The sequence below is a fragment of the Mustela lutreola genome, chromosome 10, assembly GCF_030435805.1.
Source record: "Mustela lutreola isolate mMusLut2 chromosome 10, mMusLut2.pri, whole genome shotgun sequence".
NCBI classification, from domain to species: domain Eukaryota; kingdom Metazoa; phylum Chordata; class Mammalia; order Carnivora; family Mustelidae; genus Mustela; species Mustela lutreola.
Genome location: NC_081299.1, coordinates 95,388,159 through 95,405,263, shown reverse-complemented (window position 1 = coordinate 95,405,263; position 17,105 = coordinate 95,388,159). Strand labels below are relative to the sequence as shown.

The window sequence follows — 17,105 nt, the reverse complement described above, 5'->3', positions numbered from 1 at the left end:
TGGTTAGACTGTTGATCGCAGGGGAACTCAGGAGAGGAGAAAAGATAACCAGGCATTCAGAAGCAGAGTTCCCGAAATTTCAATAGTTCTCCCACTTCAAGTTTCAAAATGTCCGTTGGAAAGTTACCCAACAGCCAGCTTTTCCTTGGTTTATGGTGTAAAAGTTGCAGTAGGATGAAAAGGATAATTATCCATTTCAGGAGGGTGAGGCTTCATGAGGATGTCTGATTCTCTGACCACAGGACCAAAGGACACCTGATCCTCCAAAAGCAGAGGGGTTTGATGGTTGGAATGTGGTTGTTGGAAGCTTCCACGGCAGTTGGTAAAGGAGACACCAGTTGGACTGATGGAAGAGATCCAGCAGGATGCACAGAATAGAAAAACGTCAGGTAGGGAAGCTTCTGGGAAAAGCAGTCACACTGGATGTCGGGCTTCCCTGTCCTGAGTAACACCGAGCAGAACGTGAAAGGGCTGGAGGCAAAAATCTACATCTCGGTCTGCATATGGACCACTCTGGAGCATGACACGGTGACGTGGGACAGGCCATTCACTCGGTGCTTTGTCCTCATTTGTGTAATGGACGTAATTTGTATCTCCCAGGGTTGTTGTGAAGATCTGCAGAAGTGCTCTGTAAGCGGTTACATCTCTGAAAGATGCGAGTGATTAGCACCATGGGCACTTTCCCATGGGTTCTCTCGTCTGCCCACCGTCCACAGCCAATTATTGTGTTTACTGATTGTGTACAACTCAGGGGTCTTGTAAACTTTTATTTTGTTATAAAACTCAGAGCCTTTCCTCTTGACTGTCCCTCAGGGTCCAGAAAACTAAATCTGATCTAATCTGTGACTTACAGAGCTGTATTTGGCCTTTCAACAAATACTGTTTTTCAATGATTTCATGTGTGAATTTCTTAGCTCCCCAGATACACTGTAAGCTGCTTGTTGTTAAGAGCACAGACTTCAGGGATGCCTGGGTGGCTCAGTTGGTTAAGCAGCTGCCTTTGGCTCAGGTCATGATCCCAGCGTCCTGGGATCGAGTCCCACATCAGGCTCCTTGCTCGGCAGGGAGCCTGCTTCTCCCTCTGCCTCTGCCTGCCATTCTGTCTGCCTGTGCTCGCTCTCTCTCCCTCTCTCTGACAAATAAATAAAACCTTAAAAAAAAAAAAAAAAAAAAAAAAAAGAGCACAGACTTCAGAGTCCTTCAGTTCTGGGTTTAAATCTTGGCTTCCATACTTCCTTGAAGTGTAGGGCTTTTATGCAATCCCTTTAGGAGATTTAATCTCTTTAATCTTCTCATCCATGATATTGACATTGTGATGTCATTTGTAAAGTGTAGTGAGAATTAAGAGATAATGCATCTGAAGTTCCTAACCAGTACCTAGTACATGGTAAGAGCCCAATCAATGGTACCTTCTGAAACATAGCTGCTAGCACAACACTAGGTATTGGAACGGATTTTGCCAAAATGCTGGATTGAGAGCTGGAAGTAAAGCAAAAGAAGCAATTAGTAACTCAAGGCCATTTTTGGCTGTAAATTCCCAGCTTATCAATAGGAACTAAAAGGGTATGGTTTCCTGACCCAGGCAGAAACTTACATGGTATATAAAAGCGATTTATTTTCTTGGGTTGATAAGTGATAAATTTCACTTGAAATATGGCAGTGGGTTTGGGTAGAGGACAGGGGGATTGGTGATATTAGTCCTGACAGGTTTGGTTGGCGGGATGGTTGTGGGACATGAACGTGAGGCAGCATAGTTTTTTTAGTTTTATTTTTAATATATTTTTTAGATTTATTTACTTGAGAGACAAATACAGCACACCTAGAGGGAGGGGCAGAGGGAGAGAGCAAATCCTGAAGCCGACTCCCGGTTAACGTGGAGCCTATCGTGGGGCTCAACCCTCGGACCTCAAGGTCATGAGCTGAGCCTAAACCAAGTGACCTAAGCTGACCGTTTAACTGGCTAAGCCACCCAGGTGCCCTGAGGCAGCATAGTTTTGAGGCTATTTCCCAATTTCAAAGCCCTGCGCCATTTTCACACTGTGTGTCTTGATTTTGTTCAAAAAATTTAATGGACATGAAGATAGATGTCTTATTATACATCACCAAAAATGATTAGCATTTTATTTATTTGTTATTTGCTTTATTTATGTACACAAGCAACAGTTCTTAAACTACCTAATTCTTTGCTACATTGTATAAATCAAAGATGAGACCCGGTTTCTTTTTTGAGAGAGAGAGAGCGTACAAGTGTGGGGGATGGGATAGAGAGGTGCAGAGGGAGATGGGGAGAATCTTCAGCTGACTCCTTGCTGAGCACAGAGATTGACCTGGGGCTCAATCTGACAACCCTGAGCTCATGACCTGAGCCAAAATGAAGAGTCAGATACTTAACCAACTGAGCATCCCAGGCGCCCTAAGACATACTTCTTTATCTTATATTCTGGTATGGGAGTCAAACACATAATCACCTATACTGAAATGCTGAATGTGTTATTTTTAGTTCAGAGTGACATGGGGAATATTTTTCCTATCTTTGTAAGACTTTTTAAATAAGACATACATTGTCAGGCAGAATTAGATTTCCTCTCAGTCTTTGGAAGACATTATACTTGTCTATTTTGCCTTTAATCTTGGTATTGAGAAATCGGTCGTCAGTGTAAATATCCTTCCTCTGTAGCTGATACCTTTTCGCTTTGACTAGTTTTACCATTTTCTCTCTGTTCACCCGTGGTTTTACCTCAATGTGTCTAGATTTGTATTTCTTTTACAAGGGATTCATTGTGATTGCCTAAGTTGAACATTTGTGTCTTTATCAGTTCTAGAAAATGATCTACCCTTATCATTTTTTCAAGTTTAAAAAATTTGTGGTAAAAGATACCTAACAAAATTTACCGTTTTAACCATTTTTATGTGTGTAATTCAGCAGCACTAAGTGTATTCCCATCATTGTATGACCATAACCACCATCCAGGTCCAGAACATTTTTTATTTTCTAAAATTCCGTACTCATTAAACCCTAACTCTCCCTCCCCTCAAGACCCTGACAATCACAATGCTATTTTCTGTCCCTTCAAATGAGACTATGCTAGGTACCTCATAAAACTGGAATCATACAGTATTTGTTCTTTCAGGACTGCTTTATTTCACTTAGCATAATATCCTCAAGATTCCTTCATATTGTAGCAGGTGTCAAAATCTCCCTCACTTGTAAAGCTGAGTAATACAATATTCCATTGTTTGTACATACCACATTTTGTTTATCTATCCATCCATTGATGGGTACTTGGATTGTATTCCTGTATTTGGGCTATTGTGAAGAATGCCTCTATGAACACGAGTGTATAAACATCTATTTGAGTCCCTGCTTTCAATTCTTTTGACTATAGACCCAGAAATGGAATTGCTGGATCAAATAATTCTGTTTTTGATTTTTTAAAAAGATCTTTATTTATTTATTTGAGAGAGAAGAGAAGGACAGAGGGAGAGGGAGAAGCTGATCAGAGAGCCCCATGTGGGGCTCCATCCCAGGACCATGGGATCCTGACCTGAGCTGAAGGCAGGTGCTTAACTGACTAAGCCACCCAGGCATCCCTGTTTTTGATTTTTTGAGGCACCACTATACTATTTTCCATAGTGGTGGCACTATATTACATTCATACCAGCAATGAACAAAGAATCCAATTTTTCCACATCCTCATCAACACTTGTGATAGGTTGGTTTGGTTTTCTTTCTTGATAATAACCTTCCTAATGGGTATGATGTGGTATCACATTATGGTTTGGGTTTGCATTTTCCAAATGATTAATGATATCAACCATCTTTTCATATGCTTATTGGCCACTTGTATATCCTTAGACAAATGTCTATTCAAGTTCTTTGTCCATTTTTTTAATAGCAGGTTGTTTTTTGTTACTGAGTTGTAGGACTTCCTTATCTATTCTAGATATTAATTCCTTATTAGATATAGGATATAGATATAGGATTGGGAATGGGATAACCCATTCCATGGGTTGCCTTTTTACTCTGTTGATGGTATCCTTTGATGCAGGAAAGTTTAAAGTTTTGATATAGTCCAACTGATATATCTTTTTCATTTGTTGCCTGTTTTTTGTGTCATATCCAAGATATCACTCCTTAATCCAATGGCATGAAGATTTTCCCCCCGTGTTTTCTTATAAGAGTTTTATACTTTTAGCTCATCCATTTAGAGTTTTGATCCACTCTGAGTTAATTTTTGTATATGGATTAAGGTTAAGAATCCAACTTCATTTTTCTGCAATCCAACACCATTTGTTGAAAAGATCATTATTTCATGAAATACTGCCTCTTCTCATTTTTTTCTAGTCTCTCTCTTGGAAAGCTGAATAGACACAGTTTTAGCTTTGTTACTTTGGCCTTTATGAGGTTTTTTGGTTTGTTTGTTTTGTCCTTCATGTTTCTTTCTTTCTTTCTTTCTTTTTTTAAAGATTTATTTATTTGACAGAGACCCAGCAAGAGAGGGAACACAAGCAGGGGGGAGAGGGAGAGGGAGAAGCCGGCTTTCCATGGAGCAGGAGGCCCGATATGGGGCTTGATCCCAGGACCCTGGGATCATGACTCGAGCCGAAGGCAGATGCTCAACGACTGAGCCAATCAGACGCGCCCTGTCCTTCATGTTTCTTAATCTTTCTTTGTCTTTATCTTTGTGATATTATTTAATCTGTCCGCTGAGTTTTAAATTCAATTATTACATTTGTTTCTTTTTTGAAAGGTCTATTTGGTTCTTTTCTACATAGGTCTGACCATTTTTTAGTCTCTTATTCTTATACTTCTAGTTAATTCTCCTAATTATAAACATACTATATAAATGTATTTAGTATTATGTAACCATTGCTACCTATACTTAAAGTCTTAGAAGGTAATTTTCCCCTTACATGTTGTTTCTGTGTGTCTCAGGGAATTTTGTGTCCTCATGTACTTTGTGATTTTTGATTGTGAGCTAACATTCTTTGGAACTTTGTGGGAGTTCTTAGAGGACTGAGTGGAGAGAATTTGTGGTTTCTTTGCCAGATGCTTGGGTACTACCAATCTTGGACCACTTGGAGTAAATATTTGACTGATTTGTTTGTTTTTGGAACATGGAGGAAATCTGAATTCAGGCCCCAAACTTATCTGGGGTCTCACATGTGGTTAAAAATTCACAAAGGAGATTTTGGATCCCGTACCAAATACCTCAACGGATATTATTATTTCTTACTATATTCTTTTGGGAGGTATGTATGTGTCATTTTTTAACTATTCACTGAATGTGTAATCCTTTGCAATCCTGGAGAAATGTTTGGGTCTCAAATATTACTCTTGAACTCACTTGGACTCCAGACTTACTGTGCTGCCTCCAAGTGGCCACTAAAACAAATGCTATAGATTACCCTGTATCAGCAGACCATCTAGAATAGCCCCTCGCTTTAACATTCACCCTGCTTTTTGAGTTTGTGCTGTGGTTTCATCTTTGACCCTTGAATATCTTCTTCACTTTCTTGTGAAACAGAACGCTTTTTAAATTTTACCTGGTGGTTTATAGCAGAAAGGTTTCTCATGTAAGAAATCCTGAGATCATGACCTGAGCCGAAGGCAGCGGCTCAATCCACTGAGCCACCCAGGCGCCCCTGTTAATTCTTATAATGAGTCTGTAAGATAGATATTATCATGATCATTAGCACCCCCCCTTTTTTCTGAGAGAGAGTATCTGGAGGGAGGGGCAGAGGAAAAGGGAGAGAGAGAATCTCAAACAGGCTCTACACCCAGCTTGGAGCCGGATGTGGGTCTCAATCCCACGACTCTGAGACTAGGACCTGAACTAAAATCAAGAGTACTAGGACCTGAGCTAAAATCAGGAGTGGACGCCCAACAACTGAGCCACCCAAGAGCCTCAATCATTATTCCCACTTTAAAGGGAAGAAATGGAGGCATAAATAAGTTAAATAACATTCCCAAGGTCACAAAGCCATTAAGTAGTAGGCATTTGGATCTGGGATCTCTGGCTTCAGTGCACATGCGCTTACCCCCTTTAGTCAATCACATTCAGTTTCTGCCTTGTCCCCAGCTTCCTGCTTACAATTAGAATGAGGAGGCAATGCATACCCATATGGAACCCCTAAAAAACAATATTAGACAATAACATGTACTCAAATTCTATGTTATGTGTGCACGTTCTTAACTCCTATAGATGTTCACAGAAACAATGGTCAATGGGGACTTTTTCTGTGGGACTTGAAACAGGTCTTGAGAAATGGATTCGAGCTGACTAAGTGTGAGAAAAGGGAATGAGGGAGGAATTCCAAAGTGGAGGAGATAGGAACCCAATGTCAGAAGTAGAAATGAGCCTGATACTATATGTTTTAAAAATCCTGGCCCATGAAGAAGGTCTTCCTCAAGATGAGATGGACAATTCAGTTGGAGAGGTATGGAGGAGGCTAAAAGCCAGATAAAGAAATTTAGGTATCTAAGTAGAAATTAGGTTTCAGGAATATACCTTTGTAACAGCATACTGGATGGAAGTTATAAAAAACTCTGAAGGATCTGACATTTTACCCTACCTGAAATCAACAAAGTTAGCCCTTTGCGGGGATGCTGGCAGAAGATACAAGACTTTGGAGTCAGAGACAAAGGACTTTATTATTTGTGGCACGAAAAGCAGCACGAGTTTCAGTTTCACATCCATTCTCCTTGCTCCTTGGGTCCCACAGAGGTGATGCAGAGTGAATGCTCTATTCTCCATGGCATGCTATCACAGCCAAGGAACCCTAAGCCCAAGAAACTCAAATCTTCTGTAGTAGTCTACAAGAGCCTCTGCCTGACTTTTGCCTGGAAGGAAATATTCTCTTTATTAAACTAGACAGTACACAAACCTGTTCTCTGCTCTAGAGGGAGACAGTCTGAAAATAGAGCCATCTGTGCCTCTGCTTGGAAGAGGGGAAGCAACATGAGAAACCTGGGAAAAATTATTTCCTAGCAGAAGTAATCTGAAAAATAGCAATCCAAGTATGAGGTGTTTGGGATAGTTCATGTAAGTTCTACAAGATCAGAGATCTTACCTGTTACTATTGGCTGAATGATGGTGTCCCCTCCCCCCAAAATTATCTGTTGAAGCTCTCATCCCCAGTGGGTTGGTATTTGGAGGTAGAGCTCTGGGGGGAGGTAATTACGTTGTGAAGGTAGAACCCTCCTGAATGGAATTCATGAACTTCCAAGAAGATGATGATCTCTCTTCCATGTGAGAGTACAGAAGGAGGCTAAGTACAAAGCAAGAAGATAGCTCTCAACAGACATTGTATCTGCTGGCACTTTGATCTTGGGCTTCCCAGCCGCCAGAACTGTGAGAGATAAATGTTTATTATTTTAGCCACCTAGTCTGTGGTAATTTGTTAAAGCAGTTCACATTGACTAAGACACCTGTGGTCAGACTTGTTCACTGCACAAGTCTTACAGATAAGTGTGTAACAGGCCTTTAATAAATATTTACTGTCTGGTAAATATTTAGTCTCTAACAATTTTTTAGCATTTGTTATGTGCCAGGCCCAGCACTTACCACTTGACAAGTGTTAACACATAATCCTCATAACAACAGGTACTTTTATAACCCCATGTTACAGATGGGATACACACAGACACACATGTAGAACTGTTCAGCAAAGTTGAAGGATATGGGATCAAGATATAAAAATCAGTTGTATTTCTGTACACTAGCAATGAGCAATCCAAAACTGAAATTTAAAAAAAATTCCATTTACAATACCATCAGAAAGAATGAAATACTTAGGGATAGATTACTGTTAAGATGGCATCATTTCACTTCAAACCCACTGGTATGGCTAGTACCCAAAAAAAAGCCAAAACCCAGGAAAACAACACAAAATAACAAGTGTTGGTGAGGATCTGAAGACCCCGAAACACTTGCGCACCATTGGTGAAAATGTAAGATGGTGCAGGCCATGGAAAACCATACCATGGCTCTTCAAAAATTAAAAAGAGAATCACCATGTGATCCAGCAATTTCACTTCTGGATATTTACCCCAAAGAACTGAAGGTAGGAACTCAAACAGTTGTTGGTACAAGCACGTTCACAGCAACACTGTTTACAATAATCTGAAGCAACTCAGGTGTCCGTCCCCAGATGGGTAAAAAGGTGTGGCATAGGCATGCAATGGAATATTTTTCAGTCTTAAAAAGTAAGGGAATTCTGATGCAACTTGCAACATGGTCAAACTTTTGGGACATTGTGTTGAGTGAAATAAGCTAGTCACAGAAGGACAACTCTCTTTGATTCCACTTACATGAGGTACCTACAGTAATCAAATTCATGGATACAGAAAGTAGCATGGTGGTTGCCAGGGCTGGGCAGAGAGAGGAAAAGAGAATAACACTCAGTAATTGTGCGTTTCAGTTTTAGAAGATGAAAATAATTCTTCACATGGATAGTGAAGATAGCTATAAACAGTGTGAATTGCAAAATATGGTATGGCCATATAATAGAATATTATTCAGCCTTGTAAAGGAAGTACTGATACATGCTATAACATGGATAAATCTTAAAAACATTATACTAAGTGAAAGAATTCAGATACAAAAGGTCACATATTCTATTATTATGTTTATAGAAATGTCCAGAATGGTCAAATCTATAGAAACAGAATGTAGATTAATAGTTGCTAGGGAATGGGGGAAGGAGGGAATTGAGAAGTATGAAGTTTCTTTTTAGGGAGTTGGAAATGTTCTGGAATTAGATAATGGTGATGTTTGCACAACACAGTGGATATACAGAAAGTTACTACATTGTACAAGTTACTACTCTAAAATTGATAAAGAGTGTCTGGATGGCTCAATTGGTTAAGCATCCAACTCCTGATTCCAGCTCAGGTCATGATCTCAGAGTTGTGAGATTGAGCCCCAAGTCAGGCTCCATGCTGAACATGGAGCCTGCTTAAGATTCTCTCTCTCTCCCTCTCCCTCAGCTCTTCCCCCTTCTCCAAATAATGTTTTACACCTAAGTTCACATAGAACTTTAATTCCTTTCTTCCTCTCTTTTTCTTTCTTTTCTCCTCTCTCTCTCTCTTTCTTGTTCATCATAAAAAATAGCCACTAAAACTACATTTAACAGTTGGGTTACCAAAGAACTTATACTTCTGCTATGGGTATGGTTAGCAAAATTTCTTTAGAAACTTTCTAGATATTATAACCTCTTGGGGGAACCTACCAATAGATTTTTGATTTACGTTTTCCCTTGAATTCCAAATCCTGGTTTTTGTGTTTTCTTTTATCAGGAGAAAACTGAGTTTGTGAAGGGATAGAAATACAGCTACACAGTTACTCACCTGTCATTTCAGAAGGCTGGCTGCAGTTCTCTCCAAGAATAAATCCCAAGAAGTTTCATGGTGAAATAAACAGAAATCTGCAAGTAATATTTTGGTAAGATATTATGGGAATCAATACTGTATTTATTCATGCCTGGTTAGCTCATCTTTATGAGTGGTCTGAGAATTTCCCTAGAGAATTAGGAATTTATAAGGATGCTCTCAGAGCTGCTAAACTCCAGAAAAATTTTTGTTTTTTCTTTCATCTTCTATGGTTACCAAAAGAAATATACATTATAAATTTCAAGTCGAAGAACTGGTCCTGTTGAGGACAGACACGTCTGGTATTGTAAATCTGTGAGTAAGAGAAATTCTCCCTTCACTGCCTACGTCACAGATCAAGGGCATCCACGTGGCTGTGTGGTATGATGTCTGTACTGCTGTAAATCAGATTTCCCCACCCTTAGGTGACTCTTCCAAAACTTCAGTTCTCTCTTCAAACTCTCTACCCAGCCCTCTACTTCCTCTCTTCAACGGCGCCTGCTATTTGGTTAAATGAATAGAAGCCGCCAGGCAACTTCCTCCTGCTTCCGTCTCCCATTCACGCAGTCCTTCTGCCTACGTGGAAGGGAGCCACACAACCACTTCTCCTTTATCTGGCCTCTGCGCATCATCCCCAAGTTCAATGGCTATGTGAAGAAGGGAACACTGGCAGGAACATAAACCTCTTACATTAAAATTCACATCTTGCTTCTCCTCTACAGTTGTTTCTTTTGAAGGCAGTAGCCATTTTCCTGTCTCTTTCAATCTTGACTCACTGAATTTTTCAACCTCAACCAGACCCAGTTTTATTGTCATCCCTCACAGCTCCTTGAGACTCTCCATTTCTGTGTGTAGCTTCTGTGAGGCTCTTTTCCTCTAGGGGTCTTAGATTTTAAGACTCTTTTATGGGTCCCTCTTCCCCTGCCCATCCCCTAGAGGTTGAGTCCCTCAGAGTTCTGCCTTAGCTCATTGCTTTTCTCTTGATTTCCCCCTCCTGATTATTTCATTTGTTTATGAGGCTATAGCCATCACGTATGTGTGGATGCCTGCTAAACATCTCTACTTGGAGATCCCGTAGGCACCTCAAATGTGGCACATCCCAGATTGCCTCGCCTACAAATTTATCACTCCTTTTTCAGTTTGCCTGCAACTTATCTGATTTCAGTTCTCGCCTCACTGTACCAATCAGGATTCTGTTAGGGTGCTCATAGACAATTTCAGATCCCCTATATGGACCTTGAGCTAAGAATAAGAATGGAAAGCTCTGAGCTCATCATTTCCTTCTCTAAGTTTTTCAGCACACTTAGAAGCAACCAATCAATCCTATTATAGCTCATATTGTCACTAAAATATCCTACGGCAGCAGACTCTTGTTCACCCAAGCTTTACCTTTTATGGCAGAAGTTGGCAAACTAAGCCTCCCAGACCAAACCTGGCTTGTGCTCTGTCTTTGTAAATAGTTTGATCAGAACACAGTAACACCCATTCATATTCTTACTAATGGCTGCTTTTGAGTTACAACCACAGAGTTGAGCAGCTGTGGCTCACAAAGCCTATTATTTTTACTGTCACTTTCTTTTCAGAAAGGGTTTGCCAACCCCTATTCTATAGGCATTTGATTAAAGGTGACAAAGTCTGACAATCTGTGTAACTGCTTTTGCCACATAGAACTCTAGTGTCCTCTTTACCACTGGAACAGGGACCATTAGTAGTACCTTTAAATCTAATAAAATCAGAGAACGCATTCCAGATAACCCAGAGCCTATTCAGAGAACTCATCCTTCAGGCCTTAGACCCTGAAACCCTGTCCAGCACTAAATTCTCCATCAGAGTTCAATCAGAGAACAAAACCACTCAAGATTTGACCTCATATCATTGTGAGATGTGGTTATATGGTCTCTGTGAAGTCATGTTCTCTGTGCCTGGTGCAGAGCATGAAGTTTGCAAGGCAGGGAGTTAGGAACAGAAGGAGGAGATAAAGTGGGGGAGGAAGAACAGGAATGGGCTAGAAGCCAGGGCCTTGAGCTGAAGGCCCATGAAGATGGACTAGAACCTGTGTCAGTTTCTCATCACCTCCAGCCTCTGCAGGAGGGGCTGGCCTACTTTGCTATGGAGCTAGATACTGACCTGTCCCAGGAGTTGGAAAAGGTGAAGAAGATCCAGGAGGAGGTAGAGCAGCTGCAGGACTGGCTGTGGCCCCACGCCAAGGAGATGAGCCAGTAGATAATTGACAATGAGCATGAGTTCCATCCATGCCTCCTGCTTCTGCACCAACCTTACACGTGTGAAAACATGGCAGCAGCTTCTCTTCTGCTTTCCAACCAGAAACATACGGAGAGTTCTGAGAAATAGTCATTTTAACCAAATTAACAAATTGCAAACCACCATAATCACATTCCCAAGTATTCCCAACTTTTTAATTGGATCATTCCAAATTTTGATTGAGTCACTTAAAATGTCCAATTTCTATTTTCTGTCTTTCTGTGTATCTCAAACGTATCTAGTCTCAAGTAATGACACCCTCTTCCCTACACTTCTAAAGCTGGGTACCTGGGTTCATTTCTTCCATCCTCACCATTAGTCACTCACCAAAAATGGCTCGGTTGAGGTCCTAAATATATTTCTAATGTGTGTGTTCTTCTCCGGCAGTGACCTAGCACTTCCCTAACCCAGACTTTCCTCATCTTTCGGCTTTTTGCTATCACCACCTAGCCAGTCTCCCTGCCTTTGATTTTGTCCTGGTGAAATTCATCCTTCTTTCTATCCTGTCTCAAGCACAAATTGAATTACATCCTCTATTCTCCCATTTACTACTCCAGAGTATCCTACTTGGTAGGAACAGGGGGATCTTGTGCATAGCTACGAGTAACTTGAGTAACTTTCTTGCTTTTCTGTGTTCGAAGGTGGGGTTTTTTTTTGGGGGGGGGGTGGTGATAACATTTAAATAACATAAAACTTGTTATTTTAACCATTTTCCAGTGTACAGTCGTTCAGGAGCATGAAGTATACTTACATTGTTGTGAAACTGTTCCCATCATCCAACCCCAGAATAGTTTTCATCTACCCATGCTGAAACTCTGTACCCATTAGAGACTCCCCAGCTCTTGGCAAGCATCATTCTACTTTCTGTCTATGAATTTGATTATTGACTACCCTAGGTACTTCATAGAAGTGGAATCACGCAGTATTTGTGCTTTTGTTTTGTTTTATTTTTGTGCCTGCCTTACTTCACCCAGCATAATATCCTCAGAGCTTATCCTTGGTGTAGTCTTTGTCAGAATTGCCGTCCTTTTAAAAACTGAATAATGGGGTGCCTTGGTGGCTCCGTCTTTAATGCTCTGCCTTCAGCTTGGGTCATGATCCCAGGGTCTTGGGTGGGACGCAGCCCGGAGCCGGCAGCAGGCTCCCTAGCTGGGTGGGAAGCCTGCCCCTCCCTCTCCCACTCCCCCTGCTGGTTTTCCCTCTCTTGCTGTGTCTCTTTCTGTCAAATAAATAAATAAAATCCTAAAAAATTATAATAATAAAAGCTGAATAATATTCTGGGGGCCCCTGGGTGGCTCAGTTAGTGAAGGCCATGATCTCAGGGTCTTAAGACAGAGCTCCCACTCCCACCCCCACAACACCCGGTTCCCTGCTCAGCTGGGAGTCTGCCTGAGATTCTTTCTCTCTGCCCCTCCCCACCTCCCGCTGGCTGGCGCTCTCTCTAATATAAATAAATAAATGCATAAATAAATAAATAAATGACATTTTTAAAGGCTGAGTAACATTCTGTTGTATGCCTACACCACATTTTGCTTCTCCATTTTTCTGTCAATTGACATCTGCATTGTTTCCATCTTCTGGCTGTTGTGGGTAATGCTGCCATGAACGTGGCTGTACTCCTGAGTTTTTTCTTTCAGTTCTTTCAAGTATACCCGAAAGTGGCATCTTTGGATCATACATTAATTCTATCTTTAATTTGTTGAGTAACTGCCATACTATTCTCCGTACCGTCCCCCCCCCCCCCCCCCGCCGCCCCCTGTGGGGATTTCTCCCTTCTCCACATCCTCACAACCCTCCTTCATTCATCTGTTTGTTTCAGGAATACCATCCTAATGGATGCAAACTGGTACCTCATTGTGGTTTTGATTTGCAATTCCCTACGGAGTAGTGATGTTGAGCATCTTTGTATGGGCTTAATGGCCATTTGTATATCTTCTTTGGAGAAATGACCATTCAATTCAATTTGCCCATTTTTTAAATTGGTTGTTTTTCCATTGTTGGGGATTAGGAGATTATGTATACTATGTATATGTCTCTATCTATCTATCTATCTATCTATCTCTTTATCTATCTATAATTTATTTTTTTTATTTTTTTTTAAAGATTTTATTTATTTATTTATTTGACAGAGAGAAATCACAAGTAGATGGAGAGGCAGGCAGAGAGAGAGAGGGAAGCAGGCTCCCTGCTGAGCAGAGAGCCCGATGCGGGACTCGATCCCAGGACCCTGAGATCATGACCCGAGCCGAAGGCAGCGGCTTAACCCACTGAGCCACCCAGGCGTCCCTCTATCTATAATTTATTAACCTCCTATCAGATATATGATTCACAATTATTTTCTCCAGTTCCATGCTTGCCTTTTTACTCTGTTAATAGTGTCCTTTGATGCACAAAAGTTTTAAATTGTTTTTTAAAGTTTTAAATTTTGATCAAGTCCAAGTTACCTATTTTTTCTTTTGTTGCTTGTGCTTTTGATGTCATACCCAAGAAATCACTGCCACATCCAATGTCATGAAGCTTCCCTCTTGTGTTTTCTTCTAAGAGTTTTCCAGTTTTAGCCCTTATGTTTAGATCTTAGATCCATTTTGAGTCAATTTTTGTGTATAGTACAAGGTAAGTGTAACTTTATGTGTGAATATCCAGTTTTCCCAACACTTTTTATTGAAAAGACTGTCCTTTCCTCATTGAACGGTCTTCAAACTCTTGTCCAAAATCATTTACCTATATGTGGTTTACTTCTGGGCACTCCATTCAATTCCACTGACCTATATATTTGTCTTTTTTTTTAAAATTTTTATATATATATTTTTATATTTGTCTTTATATTAGGAGCACACTGTTTCAATTATGGTAGCTTTGTAATAGGCTTTGAAATTAGGAAGTGTGATGCCTCTGATGAAGTTCTAGAATATAGGTGAGATTCGGTGGGCTGAGGTCTGGAGCCGATGACCAAGAAAGAATTTTTGAGACTCTTCCATGCAAAATGGTGGTTTATTAAAGCACAGGGACAGGACCCGTGGGGCAGGAAGAGCTGCTGCCCTGGGGGTTGTGTGGGGTGGCAGGTTAGGTACCCTGGAGTTGGGGGGGATGTAAGGAAAAGGGAGATTTCAATAGAACTTTCACATGCTAAAGAGGGCCTACAAAAGAAACAGAGGCCTTGCCATCGCCAAGGTCGTTTTGCCCTCTAGCAAGGTATTAACATTAAGATGGGTGGGAGTCCTAAAGAATGTCACATACGTCCCACCCAGGAGTTGGGTGGGGGAAAGTTGGAGGATGTCAGCTTTTGCTTTGTCCTCAGCCAGCCTCATCACCTCCACCATTTTTTTTTTAATTGCAATTTTTCTTTTTTTTTAAATTAACATATAAAGTATTATTTGCTTCAGGGGTACAGGTCTGTGATTCAGCGGTCTTACACAATTCGCAGCACTCACCGTAGCACATACCCTCCCCAGTGTCCATCACACAGCTACCCGATGCTTCCCACCCCCGCTCTACTGCAGGAACCCTCAGGTTGTTTCCTGAGATTAAGAGTCTCTTATGATTTGTCTCCCTCTCTGATTTTGTGTAGTTTCATATTTTCCTCTCTTCCCCTATGGTCCTCTGCCTTGTTTCTCAAATACCACATATCAGAGAGATCATATGATAATTGTCTTTCTCTGACTGGCTTATTTCGCTCAGCATAATACCCTCTAGTTTCATCCATGTTGTTGCAAATGGCAAGATTTCTCCAGCAGTTTTTTAAGATTGTTTTTGATATTTGGGGCTGTAGTTCCTAGTTTTCTTAAAAATAAATGAGTATTAATTTCATGATAATAAAACATTAAAAGGCAAGTTTAATAAAATATTATCTACCCAAACAGCTCCCTGCATAAACAAAGAAAAACTCATCGATGGGTCCTCCTCGTGTGCTGGATTCCTTAGCAGGCCATTCAAGGTTCTCCACATCTTGTCTTCTATAGATTTACGCTTCCTTGTCTCACCTTTATTCCCACCTTCTACCTTGTGCTTCTTTTGCCCAACTGCTTGCATTTCTTATCGTCGTTCATCTCCTTATGCCACTGGACCTTTGCTTACACTGTTCCATCTGCCAAAAGCACCCTTCCTACTTTTTGGGAGTGACTCCTCCTTATTTTTCCTTTAGAAATTAGGTTATATGCCACCTTTTTCAAGAAGCTTTTCCCAAACCCCCATGCTGGGCTAACAACCCTCTCTTCTTAAGTTCCAGTGGTCCCAAGTCTATGTTGCTTGGTTCAGACATTATATATTTTTAAAAAGATTTTATTTATTTAAGGACATTGTGCTTTTTAAAAAGATTTTATTTATTTATTTGAGAGAGAGTGAGAGAAAGCACGGGTGGGGAGAAGGTCAGAGGGAGAAGCAGACTTCCCATGGAGCTGGGAGTCCGATGTGGGACTTGCTCCCAGGACTCCGAATCACAACCTGAGCTGAAGGCAGTGGCTTGACCAACTGAGCCACCCAGGTGCCCCAAGACATTATATTATATAGCACTTGCCTATAAGTTCTTCCAGATCAGAGACCAGATCTTCTCCCTTTTCTGTCTAACTTCCAGTGGCTACACAGAATCTTTGGCACATAGATTACATTTGTTAAAGTTAATTCAATAGAACCAAAAGGAATTTTGTTTCTCTAAGGCAACTGCTTGTTGCTAAGGGTGGGATAACACTGCTATTGGCAAAGGGAGGCCCAAGTGGGAAAAATTTTTCTGTATTGTTCCTGGGGATCAGGTTCACTGGGATGTAGAATATATAAAACTTTCCTGGGGAATATAAGTATCAGATGAATTCAATATCATAGATTGGGTAAATTCTCCTCTTGCCAAGTCACTATGCAGGGCATCTATTTGAACAAGTATTTACAGTTTAGGTCATTCCAAAGGCTCCCAGGCAAAAATCCAATTCCTCTGTGATGTGGCAGTCCTTTCCTGGAGGAACGCCAGAGGTCCTGGGAACCTTTTTATTCTTCAGGGCCCTGAGATGGAAACATGCTTTCCTCAACCTTAGCTCTTTAATTCTTGAGACTGTTTCCCCAAATGTATTCCAAGGATTGCAGAAGTTGCAATTATTTTGTAGACACCGTGGCTCTAAACCCAAAGGAGAGTCTGTGTGCTTGGCTTCCGGGACTTCAAAGATGAACCAAATGCATTTAGGGCACAGTAGGTAGTAGTGGGCGCCCACTACGTGGGGCCGGATGCCAGGAGGGCCAATTCAGCAGCCACAGCAAGAGACACACGCTTATCAGGAACTCTCTGCTCATGCCCTGCTCAGAACCATTAGTCATACCCAGACATAGCTTGTCCAAGCAATGAACTTGATAAAACGCTTGAACTACACAGTTTGTGTAGCCATGAGAAGGGTGTGGGTGATGAACTTCCCAATGCCAATCCTCCTCCTGTATTTGCTAAACTTGAGAGCAAGGAGTCACTGGGGTACAACATAGTTTTCTGCACGGT

At 41.0% G+C, this 17,105-nt stretch overlaps 1 protein-coding gene across 5 annotated transcripts in view; it reads left to right on the top strand.

Moving 5' to 3' along the window:
* Positions 1-277: 277 nt before the first annotated feature.
* The window catches only part of TMIGD3 (transmembrane and immunoglobulin domain containing 3), a 65,871-nt gene continuing 49,043 nt past the window's right edge, over positions 278-17,105 (top strand). For 2 of the 5 annotated variants that reach the window (XM_059136706.1, XM_059136703.1), the window contains exons 1-2: positions 278-389; positions 9,302-9,446. The gene's annotated coding sequence lies outside the window, so the exon portion shown is untranslated. Of the gene's footprint in view, positions 390-427; positions 583-5,043; positions 5,254-9,301; positions 9,447-17,105 lie in introns of those variants that run through there. The other 3 variants (XM_059136705.1, XM_059136704.1, XM_059136707.1) reach the window with 3 other exon arrangements.